This window comes from Bombina bombina, chromosome 3, assembly GCF_027579735.1.
Source record: "Bombina bombina isolate aBomBom1 chromosome 3, aBomBom1.pri, whole genome shotgun sequence".
Lineage (NCBI taxonomy): Eukaryota > Metazoa > Chordata > Amphibia > Anura > Bombinatoridae > Bombina > Bombina bombina.
In genome coordinates, this window is record NC_069501.1 from 946,808,833 (window position 1) to 946,827,289 (window position 18,457).

At 42.0% G+C, this 18,457-nt stretch overlaps 1 protein-coding gene across 4 annotated transcripts in view; it reads left to right on the forward strand.

Annotated features, from left to right (window-relative positions):
• AKAP11 (A-kinase anchoring protein 11) overlaps positions 1-18,457 on the forward strand; it is a 323,323-nt gene that overhangs the window by 175,657 nt on the left and 129,209 nt on the right. The window lies entirely within an intron of this gene.

Genomic DNA, 18,457 nt, shown 5'->3' on the forward strand with positions numbered 1-18,457 from the left:
GCTTCAGTTCATTGAGGTTTGCAGGCATTCGTTTATTCACAGCTCTCTTAAGGCCCCACTACAGCATTTCAATCGGGTTGAGGTCTGGACTTTGACGGGGCCATTGCAACACCTTGATTCTTTTCTTTTTCAGCCATTCTGTTGTAGATTTGCTGGTGTGCTTGGGATCATTGTCCTTTTGCATGACTCAATTTCGTCCAAGCTTTAGCAGTCGGACAGATGGCCTTACATTTGACTCTAGAATACTTTGGTATACAGAGGAGTTCATGGTCGACTCAATGACTGCAAGATGCCCAGGTCCTGTGGCTGCAAAACAAGCCCAAACCATAACCCCTCACACTACTGTGCTTGACAGTTGGTATGAGGTGTTTATGCTGATATGCTGTGTTTGGTTTTCACCAAACGTGGCGCTGTGCATTATGGCCAAACATCTCGACTTTGGCTTCTTCTGTCCAAAGGACATTTTTCCGGAAGTCTTGTGGTTTGTTCAGATGCAACTTTGCAAACCAAAGCTATGGTGCCATGTTCTTTTTAAAGAGAAGTGACTTTCTCCTGGCATCTCTTTTATACATACCATACTTGTTCAGTCTTTTTCTAATTGTACTGTCATGAACTTTAACATTTAACATGCTAACTGAGGCCTGCAGAGTCTGAGATGCAACTCTTGAGGCTTCCCAGGAGGCTTTTCACTCCTGGGAAGATTGGCAGCTGTCTTGAATGTTTTCCACTTGGGAATTATTTTTCCCACTGTAGAATGATGGACTCTAAATTGTTTGGAAATGGCCTTATAACCCCTCCCAGATTGATGGGCAGCAACAATTGCTTCTCTAAGATCATTGCTTATGTCTTTCCTCCTTGACATTGTCCTACTACACCTGAATGCTCCAGACCAGCAAACTGCTAAAACTTCGGCTTTTATAGAGGCAGTCACACTTGCTGATGTGTCCAGGAAAGCATGGCCAAGGTGGCAACCCTAAGTAAGGATGTACTTAGTTTTTCACACATGGCTTCTCCATTTTGGCTTTATTTTTGTTTAAAAAATCATGATACAGTGTAATATGTCATGTGTTGTTGCTCATCTGAGGTAGTTACTTAATTTTATTATCTGCTAAGGACCAGGTGATTTTTATTATGTCCTGATACGTAGAACTATAGAAGGGTGTACTTTCTGTTTTACATGACTGTATGTGTATGTGTGTGTGTGTGTGTGTGTGTGTGTGTATATATATATATATATATATATATATATATATGTGTGTATATGTGTATATATATATATATATATATATATATATATATATATATGTATATATATATATGTGTGTGTGTGTCCAAATCAAATCCTAATTAATAATGTATTTTACTGTGTATTTACTGTAAATATTTTACATTCCAATATTCTTTACATTCAGGATAATGTTGTTTTTATTTTAAATATAAATTTCTATATATATCTATACTTACCTATATATCTTTTTTTCTAGATATATAGGTATAGATATATATTTTACATTTAACGTTATCACACACACACACACACATACAATATATATATATATATATATATATATATATATATATATATATATATATATATTGTGTGTGTGTGTATGTATGTGTGTATATATATATATATATATATATATATATAATAAAAATGAAAAAAATTATATGTGAAGAACATAGTGTAAAATATGCGTTTCAGGTTTTGCAGTGTAGACCTAACGTGGTTTCGGGTTAGCGCACATGTAAACTTAGTTATCGTAAAGGGATATGAAACCCACATTTTTCTTTCATGACTTAGATTGAGCATGCAATTTTAAGCAACTTTCTAATTTACTCCTATTATCATTTTTTCTTTGTTCTCTTGGTATCTTTATTTGAAAACAGGAATGTAAGCTTAGGAGCCGGACCATTTTTGGTTCAGAACCCTGGGAAGCACTTGCTGATTGATGGCTACATTTAGCCCCCAATTAGCAAGCGCTACTCTGTTACTGAACCAAAAATAGGCTGGTGTTCTATCAAATTTTGCTACCTTGTCAGAATAAGCTACCTCTCTGTGCGCATGGTCAGTATTACGTAATCGCACTCCAAATATTGTTAAAAAGGAATGTGTGGCATGAGATTATGTAAATCAGCAGCATGCGCACAAAGGAGGTAGCAAATTCTGACAAGGAAATTGTTATGCTGCCACCAGGCCATGCACTTGCGAAGTTAAATCACTTTTCTTTTGCAAGATGTACTTAGTCCACGGTTTCATCCTTACTTGTGGGATATTATCCTTCCTAACATTAAGTGGCAAAGAGAGCACCGCAGCAGAGCTGTCTATATAGCTCCCCCCCTTAACTCCACCCCCCAGTCATTTTCTTTGCCGGCTCTAAGCAGGAATGGTAAAGTGAAAGAGGTGATAAACTGTTAGTTTTTATTTTATCTTCAAGCAAGAGTTTGTTATTTTTAAATGGTACCGGTGTGTACTATTTACTCTCAGGCAGGAGATGGATGAAGATTTCTGCCTAGAGGATGATGATCTTAGCATTTGTAACTAAGGTCCCACAGAAGCTGAGGAGTACAGGAAAACTTCAGTGTGAGGAACAGTTTCTTGCTATACAGCAATGAGGTATGTTCAGTCATTTTTTCTGTAGAGACTGTGAAAACTCAGAAAGGCTGACAGTATCCCCATAAGGGGAAGGGTAAGCAGTAATCCTAGTCTTTGAAGGGGCTTTACTTGCTTGCATAAAGGGCTTAACTTATGGGCACTCAGTTTGAATGATATATAACCAAACGTGTGCTGGGATTAATGTTTTTTATTATTTGAAGGGACATCTATATTGAGGGTACACTTGGCTTTTTTGGGGGTTTTGATAACCCACATGGCTGGAAAAACTCTTGGTAGATTTTTCTAAGGGCCTTAGCAACATCGAGTGCGGTGGGCGGGGCCTAATTTCACGCCTCAGTTGCGCAGTTGTTTTCTATAGTCAGGCAGCAAGCTACAACACCGGAGGGTCCTGGAGGAGTTCTTGGGCCTAATCGAAGCTTTATCCCAAAATTATCTATTCTTAAGAGCAGGTAGGCGCCACAGCAGAGCTGTGGCAAGGTGCTGACAAGGGTTTTTACCGGTTTTTGGCAGTTTGTCAATCCGGTTTGCTTATTTGGGGGTTAAATATTAAATTGCTTGTGGTGCAATCTTACCATAGCTTAGTGTGTCTACTGCAAAAATTTCGGAAAATTTGAAGTAATTTTAAGCAGTTTTGCAGTTTGTGTATACATTTTTTTTCTCTTAAAGGTACAGTACCGTTTTTGAAAATTGTTGTTTTTTCATTAAATAAGGTGTTTTCCAAGCTTGCTTGTCTCATTACTAGCCTGTTCAACATGTCTGACACTGAGGAAACTCATTGCTCAATTTGTTTAAAAGCCATTGTGGAACCCCCTCTTAGAATGTGTCCCACTTGTACTGATATGTCTATAAATTGCAAACAGCATATTTTGACTTATAAGAGTTTGGCACTGGAGGATTCTCAGGTAGAAGGAAATCAGGTTTTGCCATCTAGTTCTCCCCAAGTGTCACAACCTGTAACGCCCGCACAAGTGACCCCAAGTTCCTCTAGTGCGTCTAATTCTTTTACCTTGCAAGATATGGCCTCAGTTATGAATACTACCCTCACAGAGGTTTTATCTAAACTGCCTGGGTTGCAAGGGAAGCGCAGTAGCTCTGGGTTAAGAATGAATGCTGAGCCTTCTGACGCTTTAGTAGCCGTATCCGATATTCCCTCACAATGTTCAGAGGTAGGGATGAGGGATTTGCTCTCTGAGGGAGAGATTTCCGATTCAGGAAAAATGTTCCCTCAGACAGATTCAGATATGACAGCATTTAAATTTAAGCTAGAACACCTCCGTTTATTGCTCAGGGAGGTTTTATCGACTCTGGATGATTGTGACCCTATTGTAGTTCCAGAGAAATTGTGTAAAATGGACAAATATTTAGAGGTTCCTGTTTACACTGATGTTTTTCCGGTCCCTTTCGGACATTGTTACTAAGGAGTGGGATAGACCAGGTATTCCGTTCGCTCCCCCTCCTGTTTTTGAGAAGATGTTTCCCACATCATGCGGGACTCATGGCAGACGGTCCCTAAGGTGGAGGGAGCTATTTCTACTCTGGCTAAGCGTACAACTATACCTATTGAGGACAGTTGTGCTTTCAAAGATCCTATGGATAAAAAATTAGAGGGTCTCCTAAAGAAAATTTTTGTTCATCAGGGTTTTCTTCTCCAGCCTATAGCATGCATTGTTCCTGTAACCACTGCAGCTGCCTTTTGGTTTGAGGCTCTGGAAGAGGCTCTTCAGGTGGAGACCCCACTAGATGATATTCTGGACAGAATTAGGGCTCTTAAGCTAGCTAATTCTTTCATTACAGACGCCGCTTTTCATCTAGCTAAGTTAGCGGCAAAGAATTCAGGTTTTGCCATTTTAGCGCATAGAGTGTTATGGCTTAAGTCCTGGTCGGCTGATGTGTCATCAAAATCTAAGCTTTTGACCATCCCTTTCAAAGGTAAGACCCTTTTCGGGTCTGCACTGAAAGAAATCATTTCAGACATCACTGGAGGGAAGGGTCATGCCATCCCTCAGGATAAGTCAAACAAGACGAGGACCAAACAAAATAATTTTCATTCCTTTCGAAACTTCAAGGGTAGTCCCGCTTCCTCTTCCCTTGCTGCAAAGCAAGAGGGGAACTTTGCTCAATTCAAGCCAGTCTGGAGACCTAACCAGGCTTGGAACAAGGGTAAACAGGCCAAGAAGCCTGCTGCTGCCACTAAGACAGCATGATGGGGTAGCCCCCGATCCGGGACCGGATCTAGTAGGGGGCAGACTCTCTCTCTTTGCTGAGGCCTGGGCAAGAGACGTTCAGGACTCCTGGGCCATAGAGATTGTAACCCAGGGGTATCTTCTAGATTTCAAAGATTCTCCTCCAAGGGGGAGATTCCATCTTTCTCAATTGTCTGTAAACCAGACAAAAAGAGAGGCGTTCTTACGCTGTGTAGAAGACCTTTTTACCATGGGGGTGATCTGCCCAGTTCCGAAAGCAGAACAGGGGCAAGGGTTCTACTCCAATCTGTTTGTGGTTTCCAAAAAAGAGGGAACCTTCAGACCAATTCTAGATCTCAAAATTCTAAACCAATTGAGTTGGAGACCATTCAGACTATTTGACCAATGATCCAGGAGGGTCAATATATGACCACCGTGGACTTAAAGGATGCGTATCTACACATTCCTATCCACAAAGATCATCACCAGTTCCTCAGGTTTGCCTTTCTGGACAAGCATTACCAGTTTGTGGCTCTTCCTTTCGGGTTGGCCACGGCGCCAAGAATCTTCACAAAGGTGCTAGGGTCCCTTCTGGCGGTTCTAAGGCCGCGGGGCATAGCAGTGGCGCCTTATCTAGACGACATCCTAATTCAAGCGTCGACTTTCCAACTAGCCAAGTCTCACACAGACTTAGTGTTGGCCTTTCTAAGATCTCACCGGTGGAAGGTGAACGTAAAAAAGAGTTCTCTTTCCCCTCTCATAAGAGTTTCATTTCTAGGGACTCTGATAGACTCGGTGGACATGAAAATATTTCTGACGGAGGTCAGGAAATCAAAGATTTTGTCCACCTGCCGAGCTCTTCATTCCATTCCTCGTCCGTCAGTAACTCAGTGTATGGAGGTAATCGGTTTAATGGTAGCGGCGATGGACGTAGTTCCATATGCTCGCTTACATCTCAGACCACTGCAACTATGTATGCTCAGACAGTGGAATGTGGATTATGCAGATTTATCTCCTCAGATAAATCTGGATCTAGAGACCAGAGACTCTCTTCTTTGGTGGTTGTCACAGGATCACCTGTCCCAGGGAATGTGTTTCCGCAGGCCAGCGTGGGTTATAGTGATGACGGACGCCAGCCTACTGAGCTGGGGTGCAGTCTGGAATTCCCTGAAAGCACAGGGTTTGTGAACTCAGGAGGAGGCCCTCCTACCGATAAATATTCTGGAATTAAGAGTGATATTTAATGCTCTTCAGGCGTGGCCTCAGCTGGCTTCGGCTGGATTCATCAGATTTCAGTCGGACAACATCATGACTGTATCAATCATCAGGGGGGAACAAGGAGTTCCTTAGCGATGATAGAAGTTTCCAGGATAATCCGATGGGCAGAGACTCACTCTTGCCATCTGTCAGCGATCTATATCCCAGGGGTAGAGAACTAGGAGGCAGATTTTCTAAGTCGTCAGACTTTTCATCCGGGGGAGTGGGAGCTCCATCCAGAGGTGTTTGCTCAACTGGTTCAGCTATGGGGCACACCAGAATTGGATCTGATGGCGTCTCGTCAGAATGCCAATCTTCCTCATTACGGAACCAGGTCAAGGGATCCTCAGGCAGTACTGATAGATGCTCTAGCAGTACCCTGGTCATTCAACCTGGCTTATGTGTTTCCACCTTTCCCTCTCCTTCCGCGTCTGATTGCCAGAATCAAACAGGAGAGAGCTTCAGTGATTTTGATAGCACCTGCGTGGCCACGCAGGACTTGGTTTGCAGACCTGGTGGACATGTCATCTCTGCCACCATGGACCCTGCACTGAGACAGGACCTTCTCATTCAAGGTCCATTCAAGCATCCAAATCTAATTTCTCTGCAACTGACTGCTTGGAGATTGAACGCTTGATTTTATCAAAGCGGGTTTCTCTGAGTCGGTCATAGATACCTTGATTCAGGCTCGAAAGCCTGTCACCAGGAAAATCTATCATAAGATATGGCGTAAATATCTTTTTTGGTGCAAATCCAAAGGCTACTCATGGAGTAAGGTTAGGATTCCTAGGATATTGTCCTTTCTCCAAGAGGGTTTGGACAAAGGCTTATCAGCTAGTTCTTTAAAAGGACAGATCTCTGCTTTGTCTATTCTATTGCACAAGCGTCTGGCAGATGTCCCAGACGTTCAGGCTTTTTGTCAGGCTTTAGTTAGAATCAAGCCTGTGTTTAAAGCTATTGCTCCGCCATGGAGTCTAAATTTAGTTCTTAAAGTTCTTCAGGGGGTTCCGTTTGATACATAGATATTAAGCTTCTATTTTGGAAAGTTCTGTTTCTAGTTGCTATCTCTTCAGCTCGAAGAGTTTCTGAACTATCTGCATTACAATGTGACTTGCCTTATCTTGTTTTCCATGCTGATAAGGTGGTTTTGCGTACCAAACCTGGGTTCCTCCCTAAGGTTGTTACTAACAGGAATATCAATCGGGAGATTGTTGTTCCTTCTCTGTGTCCTAATCCTTCTTCTAAGAAGGAACGTTTATTGCACAACTTGGACGTGGTTCGTGCCTTGAAGTTCTATTTGCAGGCATCCGAAGATTTTCATCAAACATCTTCTTTGTTTGTTGTCTATTCTGGAAGACGTAGGGATCAATAGGCTACTGCTACCTCTCTTTCCTTTTGGCTAAAAAGCATCATCCGTTTGGCTTATGAGACTGCTGGACAGCAGCCTCCTGAAAGAATTACTGCTCACTCTACTAGAGCGGTGGCTTCCACATGGGCTTTTAAAAATGATGCTTCTGTTGAACAGATTTGTAAGGCTGCGACTTGGTCTTCGCTTCATACCTTTTACAAATTCGATACTTTTGCTTCTTCGGAGGCTATTTTTGGGAGAAATGTTTTGCAAGCAGTGGTGCCTTCCGTTTAGGCTCCTGTCTTGTCCCTCCCTTCATCCGTGTCCTAAAGCTTTGGTATTGGTATCCCACAAGTAAGGATGAAACCGTGGACTCGGTACATCTTGCAAAAGAAAACAAAATTTATGCTTACCTGATAAATTTCTTTCTTTTGCGATGTACCGAGTCCACGGCCCGCCCTGTCTATTCAAGACTTTTATTGAAAACTTCAGTCACCTCTGCACCTTTATAGTTTCTCCTTTTTCTTCCTTGGCCTTCGGTCGAATGACTGACTGGGGGGTGGAGTTAAGGGGGGAGCTATATAGACAGCTCTGCTGTGGTGCTCTCTTTGCCACTTCCTGTTAGGAAGGATAATATCCCACAAGTAAGGATGAAACCATGGACTCGGTACATCGCAAAAGAAAGAAATTTATCAGGTAAGCATAAATTTTGTTTTCACGGTGATGACAAAAAAGGCGAGGATGAAAGTGTGTCCTGCATATATATATATATATGTATGTATATATATATATATATATATATATATATATATATATATATATATATATATATATATATATATATATATATATATGTATATATATATATATATATATTAATATATATTAATATATTATTTTGATTATATATTTAATAGCATTGCACTATAAAGTGAAATAATAAAACAAAGATAATTAGGACCTCAGGAAATTGAATAATTTATATTTATATAGCACAGCTATTATTCACTCTCTTGGCTGTTCCACGTGCAATCTGTTAGATGGATGGAGAAATGGGTGGTCTGATTCTCTGTCATTAAAGGGACATTAAACACAAAATAAATTCTAGATAGAATGATGCATTCAGAGAAAAGATTAGTCTGATAATAACATGTAGATGTATTTTTAAAGTTTCATTAGTTGTTTAAATATAGACAAAATAAGTGTAAAGTTTTAGTGTCTATAAAACAATGAGAGCTGACATGTTGTAATTTAGGTTACCTTATCTGCTTTGGCCAATTAGGGACAGTTAGAAATAGGTCACTAGAGTGTGCAGCCAATGGCTGTGTGGAATATAACAGTGTTCTGCACTTCCAATTCTAACAGGAACTGAAAATCTCACAATTTTAGAATGGAATTAAAGGAAAAGGTGACAAAATAAATAAAATAATGAAAGTATAATAAAGTTTTTTTAATATATACAGCTTATAATTTTATATTACCATTTCAAAGTGTTTAATGTCCCTTTAAAAAAATGTTGTCAAAAATAATGAGTGATCTTACCTACTGCGAAATCACTCCCCAATAATCACATCAGGTTGTGTCGTCACTCCCCTCCCCCCCCTTCCCCCCTTCCCCTTTTTATACCCTATTTATATAATTTTACCTCCTAAGGAGGATATACCTCTTTAAAGTTAATTTATGTAGAGTTAATTCAGGTGACCTCAGATACTGTGAAACTGCTATCGTAACTCAACAACAGGTTAATATGGAAGTTAAATTAGATATTTGCTCTACTCCTTAAGAGAGATTCCCTAACACCACAGAAGATACTCAAATAAATCATCACGTGAAAAAGATGACCTACGAATATTACCACCTATCTTTCATCCCAGAACCCAAAAGGACATTCAAATATCTTTGGGAATGTGTAGAGCACGGTAAACCTTACCACATTAGCTATATTGTTTGCTACATAAATGATGCTATACTGATTGTCTTCTTCCTAACCTTCATGCAGAGGGAACTACATGGAGGGGAAGGTATGTCTGTAATTGTTTTCAAAGTTTCAAAATAATGACAATAAAAAATATTTAAACATAAAAAAATGTTGTCACACACAAGGGCTTGGTTATCACCGTGACAAGTGTAGATTGAACTGCGCAAGAGCATAGCCTGGCCGCAGCAAAATCCGACAGAACAATTTCCTTGTCAGAATTTGCTATCTCCTTTGTGCGCATGCTGCTGATTATATAATCGCTTCCCACACATTCCTTTCTCTTGTTAAGTGTATCCAGTCCACGGATCATCCATTACTTGTGGGATATTCTCCTTCCCAACAGGAAGTTTCAAGAGGATCACCCACAGCAGAGCTGCTATATAGCTCCTCCCCTCACTGCCATATCCAGTCATTCTCTTGCAACTCTCAACTAAGATGGAGGTCGTAAGAGGACTGTGGTGTTTTATACTTAGTTTATTTCTTCAATCAAAAGTTTGTTATTTTTAAATGGTACCGGAGTGTACTGTTTATCTCAGGCAGTATTTAGAAGAAGAATCTGCCTGCGTTTTCTATGATCTTAGCAGAAGTAACTAAGATCCTTTGCTGTTCTCACATATTCTGAGGAGTGAGGTAACTTCAGAGGGGGAATAGCGTGCAGGTTTTCCTGCAATAAGGTATGTGCAGTTAAAATATTTTTCTAGGGATGGAATTTGCTAGAAAATGCTGCTGATACCGAAGTAATGTAAGTAAAGCCTTAAATGCAGTGATAGCGACTGGTATCAGGCTTATTAATAGAGATACATACTCTTATAAAAGTGTATTTTAAAACGTTTGCTGGCATGTTTAATCGTTTTTTACATATGTTTGGTGATAAAACTTATTGGGGCTTAGTTTTTTCCACATGGCTGGCTTGAATTTTGCCTAGAAACGGTTCCCTGAGGCTTCCCACTGTTGTAATATGAATGGGAGGGGCCTATTTTGGCGTTTTTTTGCACAGCAAAAATTACAGACACAGACATCCAGCTTCTTCCTGCATGATCCAGGACTTCTCTGAAGGGCTCAAAAGGCTTCAAAAGTCGTATTGAGGGAGGTAAAAAGCCACAGTAGAGCTGTGGCAGTTGTTGTGACTGTTTAAAAAAGTTTTTGTCATTTGTTATTCCGTTTTTGGTATTAAGGGGTTAATCATCCATTTGCAAGTGGGTGCAATGCTCTGCTAACTTATTACATACACTGTAAAAATTTCGTTAGTATAACTGCATTTTTTCACTGTTATTTCAAAATTTGGGAAAATTTGTGTTTCTTAAAGGCGCAGTAACGTTTTTTATATTGCTTGTAACCTTGTTTTAAAGTGTTTTCCAAGCTTGCTAGTCTCATTGCTAGTCTGTTTAAACATGTCTGACACAGAGGAGCCTACTTGTTCATTATGTTTGAAAGCCATGGTGGAGCCCCATAGGAGAATGTGTACTAAATGTATTGATTTCACCTTAAACAGTAAAGATCAGTCTTTATCTATAAAAGAATTATCACCAGATGGTTCTGTCGAGGGGGAAGTTATGCGACTAACTCTCACCACGTGTCAGACCCTTCGCCTCCCGCTCAGGGGACGCACGCTAATATGGCGCCAATTACATAGCCCATAGCGATTACCTTGCAGGACATGGCCACAATCATGAATAATACCCTGTCAGAGGTATTATCTAGATTGCCTGAATTAAGAGGCAAGCGCGATAGCTCTGGGGTTAGGAGAGATACAGAGCGCGCAAATGCTGTTAGAGCCATGTCTGATACTGCGTCACAGTATGCAGAACATGAGGACGGAGAGCTTCAGTCTGTGGGTGACATCTCTGACTCGGGGAAACCTGATTCAGAGATTTCTAATTTTAAATTTAAGCTTGAGAACCTCCGTGTATTGCTTGGGGAGGTATTAGCTGCTCTGAATGACTGTAACACAGTTGCAATTCCAGAGAAATTGTGTAGGCTGGATAGATACTATGCAGTTCCGGTGTGTACTGACTTTTTTCCTTTACCTAAAAGGCTTACAGAAATTATTAGCAAGGAGTGGAATAGACCCGGTGTGCCCTTTTCCCCACCTCCTATATTTTGAAAAATGTTTCCAATAGACGCCACTACACGGGACTTATGGCAGACGGTCCCTAAGGTGGAGGGAGCAGTTTCTACTTTAGCAAAGCGTACCACTATCCCGGTGGAGGACAGTTGTGCTTTTTCAGATCCATTGGATAAAAAATTGGAGGGTTACCTTAAGAAAATGTTTATTCAACAAGGTTTTATTTTACAGCCCCTTGCATGCATTGCGCCTGTCACTGCTGCGGCAGGCATTCTGGTTTGAGGCCCTGGAAGAGGCCATCCAGACAGCTCCATTGAATGAAATTATTGACAAGCTTAGAACGCTTAAGCTAGCTAACTCATTTGTTTCTGATGCCATTGTTCATTTGACTTAACTAACGGCTAAGAATTCCGGATTCGCCATCCAGGCGCGTAGGGCGCTATGGCTTAAATCCTGGTCAGCTGACGTGACTTCAAAGTCTAAATTACTCAACATTCCTTTCAAGGGGCAGACCTTATTCGGGCCTGGCTTGAAGGAAATTATTGCTGACATTACTGGAGGCAAGGGTCATACCCTTCCTCAGGACAGGGCCAAATCAAAGGCCAAACAGTCTAATTTCTCCTGTTAAGTGTAGTCAGTCCACGGGTCATCCATTACTTATGGGATTATATCTCCTCCCTAACAGGAAGTGCAAGAGGATCACCCAAGCAGAGCTGCTATATAGCTCCTCCCCTCTACGTCATACCCAGTCATTCTCTTGCACCTAACTAAAGAAAGGACGTGTGAGAGGACTGTGGTGTGTTAAACTTAGTTTTTATTTCTTCAATCAAAAGTTTGTTATTTTAAACGGCACCGGAGTGTGTTGTTTGTTCTCAGGCAGCATTAGAAGAAGAATCTACCTGAGTTTGTCTATGATCTTAGCGGTCGTAACTAAGATCCACTTGCTGTTCTCGGCCATTCTGAGGAGTGAGGTAACTTCAGAACAGGGGATAGCATGCAGGGCCCACCTGCAAGGAGGTATGTGCAGTAAATTATTTTCTAAGGAATGGAATTGACTGAGAAAATACTGCTAATACCGATGTAATGTAAGTGCAGCCTTAAATGCAGTAGTAGCGACTGGTATCAGGCTGATATGTATGTATGTATACTCTGAGGTATTTCTGGGGAATGGAATTTCACTAAGAAAATACTGTCAATATTAAAGTAATATTTGAGCCAGCACTGCAGTGAAAGCGACTAGCAGCAGGCTTATTAATAACACTTCATAATTTTCAATTTTTAAAACGTTTACTGGCATGTTAATCGTTTTTTCTGAGGTACTTGGTGATAAAACTTTATGGGCATGATTTTTACCACATGGCTGTCGTTTTTTTCTGCATAAAAACAGTTTACTGAGCTTCCCCACTGTTGTAATATGAGTGGGAGGGGCCTATTTTAGCGCTTTATTGCGCATTAAAAATTTAGTCACAGTCTTCCTATTTCTTCCTCCATGATCCAGGACGTCTCTACAGAGCCCAGGGGTCTCCAAAACTAGTTTTGAGGGAGGTAATCAGTCACAGCAGACCTGTGACAGTGTGTTTGACTGTGATAAAAACGTTTATTATTTCAACTGTTATCCGTTTTGGGTATTAAGGGGTTAATCATCCTTTTGCTGGTGGGTGCAATCCTCTGCTAACTTTATACATTTTCTGTTAAAATTTGGTTGTTTTAACATATTTGGTTCATTGTTAATTCAACTGTGTCACATTTTTATGTTTTCTTAAAAGCGCAGTAGCGTTTTTTATATAGCTTGTAAATTTATTTAAAAGTTTTTTTCCAAGCTTGCTAGTGTTATTGCTAGTCTGTTTAAACATGTCTGACACAAATGAATCTGTTTGTTCACTATGTTTAAAGGCCAATGTGGAGCCCAATAGAAATTTGTGCACTCAATGTATAGATGTTACTTTGAATAAAAGTCAAACTTTATATGTTAAAAAAATATCACCAGACAACGAGGGGGAAGTTATGCCGACTAACTCTCCTCACGTGTCAGTACCTTCGCCTCCCGCTCAGGAGGTGCGTGATATTGTGGCGCCAAGTACATCAGGGCGGCCCATACAAATCACTTTGCAAGACATGGCTAATGTTATGACTGAAGTACTATCTAAATTGCCAGAATTAAGAGGTAAACGCGATCACTCTGGGGTAAGAACAGAGTGCGCTGATAATAATAGAGCCATGTCTGATACTGCGTCACAATTTGCAGAACATGAGGACGGAGAGCTTCATTCTGTGGGTGACGGATCTGATCCAAGTAAACTGGATTCAGACATTTAAAATTTTAAATTTAAGCTTGAGAACCTCCGTGTATTACTAGGGGAGGTATTAGCGGCTCTGAATGATTGTAACACGGTTGCAATTCCAGAGAAAGTATGTAGGCTGGATAAATATTTTGCGGTACCGGCGTGTACTGACGTTTTTCCTATACCTAAAAGGCTTACAGAAATTGTTAACAAGGAGTGGGATAGACCCGGTGTGCCCTTTTCACCCCCTCCTATATTTAGAAAAATGTTTCCAATAGACGCCACCACACGGGACCTATGGCAGACGGTCTCTAAGGTGGAAGGAGCAGTTTCTACTCTGGCTAAGCGCACCACTATCCCGGTGGAGGATAGCTGTGCTTTTTCAGATCCAATGGATAAAAAGTTAGAGGGTTATCTTAAGAAAATTTTTGTTCAGCAAGGTTTTATATTACAACCCCTTGCATGCATCGCGCCTGTCACTGCTGCGGCGGCATTCTGGTTTGAGTCTCTGGAAGAGACCCTTAGCACAGCTCCATTGGATGAGATTATGAACAAGCTTAAAGCCCTTAAGCTAGCTAATTCATTTATTTCTGATGCCGTAGTACACTTAACCAAACTTACGGCTAAGAACTCCGGATTCGCCATTCAAGCGCGCAGAGCGCTGTGGCTTAAATCCTGGTCAGCTGATGTGACTTCTAAATCTACATTGCTTAATATTCCTTTCAAAGGGCAGACATTATTCGGGCCCGGCTTGAAAGAAATTATCGCTGACATTACTGGAGGTAAGGGCCATGCCCTGCCTCAAGACAGGGCCAAACCAAAGGCTAAACAGTCTAATTTTCGTGCCTTTCGTAACTTCAAGGCAGGAGCAGCATCAACTTCCTCCGCTCCAAGACAGGAAGGAACTGTTGCTCGCTACAGACAGGGCTGGAAACCTAACCAGTCCTGGAACAAGGGCAAGCAGGCCAGAAAACCTGCTGCTGCCCCTAAGACAGCATGAAGTGAGGGCCCCCGATCCGGAAACGGATCTAGTGGGGGGCAGACTTTCTCTCTTCGCCCAGGCTTGGGCAAGAGATGTCCAGGATCCCTGGGCGTTGGAGATCATATCTCAGGGATATCTTCTGGACTTCAAAGCTTCTCCTCCTCAAGGGAGATTTCATCTTTCAAGGTTATCAGCAAACCAGATAAAGAAAGAGGCGTTTCTACGCTGTGTACAAGACCTCTTACTAATGGGAGTGATCCACTCAGTTCCGCGGTCGGAACACGGGCAAGGATTCTATTCAAATCTGTTTGTGGTTCCCAAAAAAGAGGGAACCTTCAGACCAATCTTGGACTTAAAGATCCTAAACAAATTCCTAAGAGTTCCATCATTCAAAATGGAAACTATTCGAACCATCTTACCCATGATCCAAGAGGGTCAGTACATGACTACAGTGGATTTAAAGGATGCCTACCTTCACATACTGATTCACAAGGATCATTACCGGTATCTAAGATTTGCCTTCCTAAACAGGCATTACCAGTTTGTAGCTCTTCCCTTCGGGTTAGCTACGGCTCCAAGAATCTTTACAAAGGTTCTGGGCTCTCTTCTGGCGGTACTAAGACCGCGAGGCATAGCGGTAGCTCCGTACCTAGACGACATTCTGATACAAGCGTCAAGTTTCCAAACTGCCAAGTCTCATACAGAGTTAGTTCTGGCATTTCTAAGGTCGCATGGGTGGAAGGTGAACGTAGAAAAGAGTTCTCTATTGCCACTGGTTCTCTATTGCCACTCACAAGAGTTCCCTTTCTAGGGACTCTTATAGATTCTGTAGAAATGAAAATTTACCTGACGGAGGACAGGTTATCAAAACTTCTAAATGCTTGCCGTGTCCTTCATTCCATTCAACACCCGTCAGTGGCTCAGTGCATGGAGGTAATCGGCTTAATGGTAGCGGCAATGGACATAGTACCATTTGCGCGCCTGCATCTCAGACCGCTGCAATTGTGACGCCAGCCTTCTAGGTTGGGGCGCAGTCTGGAATTCCCTGAAGGCTCAGGGATCATGGACTCAGGAGGAGAGACTCCTTCCAATAAACATTCTGGAATTAAGAGCAATTTTCAATGCTCTTCTGGCTTGGCCTCAGTTAGCAACTCTGAGGTTCATCAGGTTTCAGTCGGACAACATCACGACTGTGGCTTACATCAACCATCAAGGAGGAACAAGGAGTTCCCTAGCGATGATGGAAGTCTCAAAGATAATTCGCTGGGCAGAGTCTCACTCTTGCCACCTGTCAGCAATCCACATCCCAGGCGTGGAGAACTGAAAGGCGGATTTTCTAAGTCGCCAGACCTTTCATCCGGGGGAGTGGGAACTTCATCCGGAGGTGTTTGCCCAACTGCTTCATCATTGGGGCAAACCAGATCTGGATCTCATGGCATCTCGCCAGAACGCCAAGCTTCCTTGTTACGGATCCAGGTCCAGGGACCCGGGAGCGATACTGATAGATGCTCTGACAGCACCTTGGGTCTTCAACATGGCTTATGTGTTTCCACCTTTCCCGATGCTTCCTCGATTGATTGCCAGGATCAAACAGGAGAGAGCATCGGTGATTCTAATAGCGCCTGCGTGGCCACGCAGGACCTGGTATGCAGATCTAGTGGACATGTCGTCCTGTCCACCATGGTCTCTGCCTCTGAGACAGGACCTTCTGATTCAGGGTCCTTTCAAACATCCAAATCTAATTTCTCTGAGGCTGACTGCATGGAGATTGAACGCTTGATTCTATCAAAGCGTGGATTCTCGGAGTCAGTGATTGATACCTTAATACAGGCTAGGAAACCTGTTACCAGGAAAATTTACCATAAAATATGGCGTAAATACTTATATTGGTGCGAATCCAAGAGTTACTCATGGAGTAAGGTTAGGATTCCTAGGATATTGTCTTTTCTACAAGAAGGTTTAGAAAAGGGTTTATCTGCTAGTTTGTTAAAGGGACAGATTTCAGCTCTGTCTATCCTTTTACACAAACGTCTGGCAGAAGTTCCAGACGTTCAGGCTTTTTGTCAGGCTTTGGCTAGGATTAAGCCTGTGTTTAAGACTGTTGCTCCGCCGTGGAGCTTAAACTTAGTTCTTAATGTTCTGCAAGGTGTTCCGTTTGAACCCCTTCATTCCATCGATATCAAGCTGTTATCTTGGAAAGTTCTGTTTTTAATGGCTATTTCCTCGGCTCGAAGAGTCTCTGAGTTATCGGCCTTACATTGTGATTCTCCTTATCTGATTTTTCATTCAGACAAGGTAGTTCTGCGTACTAAACCTGGGTTCTTACCTAAGGTAGTCACTAACAAGAATATCAATCAAGAGATTGTTGTTCCATCATTGTGCCCTAACCCTTCTTCAAAGAAGGAACGACTTTTGCACAATCTGGACGTCGTCCGTGCCCTGAAATTTTATTTGCAGGCAACTAAAGATTTTCGTCAAACTTCTTCCCTGTTTGTCGTTTATTCTGGACAGAGGAGAGGTCAAAAAGCTTCGGCTACCTCTCTCTCTTTTTGGCTTCGTAGCATAATACGTTTAGCCTATGAGACTGCTGGACAGCAGCCTCCTGAAAGGATTACAGCTCATTCTACTAGAGCTGTGGCTTCCACCTGGGCCTTTAAGAATGAGGCCTCTGTTGAACAGATTTGCAAGGCTGCAACTTGGTCTTCACTTCACACTTTTTCAAAATTTTACAAATTTGACACTTTTGCTTCTTCGGAGGCTGTTTTTGGGAGAAAGGTTCTACAGGCAGTGGTTCCTTCCGTGTAAAGATCCTGCCTGTCCCTCCCGTCATCCGTGTACTTTTAGCTTTGGTATTGGTATCCCATAAGTAATGGATGACCCGTGGACTGACTACACTTAACAGGAGAAAATATAATTTATGCTTACCTGATAAATTCATTTCTCCTGTAGTGTAGTCAGTCCACGGCCCGCCCTGTTTTTTACGGCAGGTCTAAATTTTAATTAAACTCCAGTCACCACTGCACCCTATAGTTTCTCCTTTCTCGTATGGTTTCGGTCGAATGACTGGATATGACGTAGAGGGGAGGAGCTATATAGCAGCTCTGCTTGGGTGATCCTCTTGCACTTCCTGTTAGGGAGGAGATATAATCCCATAAGTAATGGATGACCCGTGGACTGACTACACTACAGGAGAAATTAATTTATCAGGTAAGCATAAATGATATTTTTCGTGCCTTTCGAAATTTCAAGGCAGGAGCAGCATCAAATTCCTCCGCTTCAAAACAAGAGGGAACTGTTCTCATTCCAGACAGGCCTGGAAACCTAACCAGTCCTGGAACAAGGGCAAGCAGGCCAGGAAGCCTGCTGCTGCCCCCAAGACAGCATGAAGGAACGGCCCCCTATCCGGAAACGGATCTAGTGGGGAGCAGACTTTCTCTCTTCGCCCAGGCGTGGGCAAGAGATGTTCAGGATCCCTGGGCGTTGGAGATCATATCTCAGGGATATCTTCTGGACTTCAAAGCTTCTCCTCCACAAGGGAGATTTCATCTTTCAAGGTTATCATCAAACCAGATAAAGAAAGAGGCATTCCTAAGCTGTGTGCAAGACCTCCTAGTAATGGGAGTGATCCATCCAGTTCCACGGACGGAACAAGGACAGGGATTTTATTCAAATCTGTTTGTGGTTCCCAAGAAAGAGGGAACCTTCAGACCAATCTTGGATCTAAAGATCTTAAACAAATTCCTCA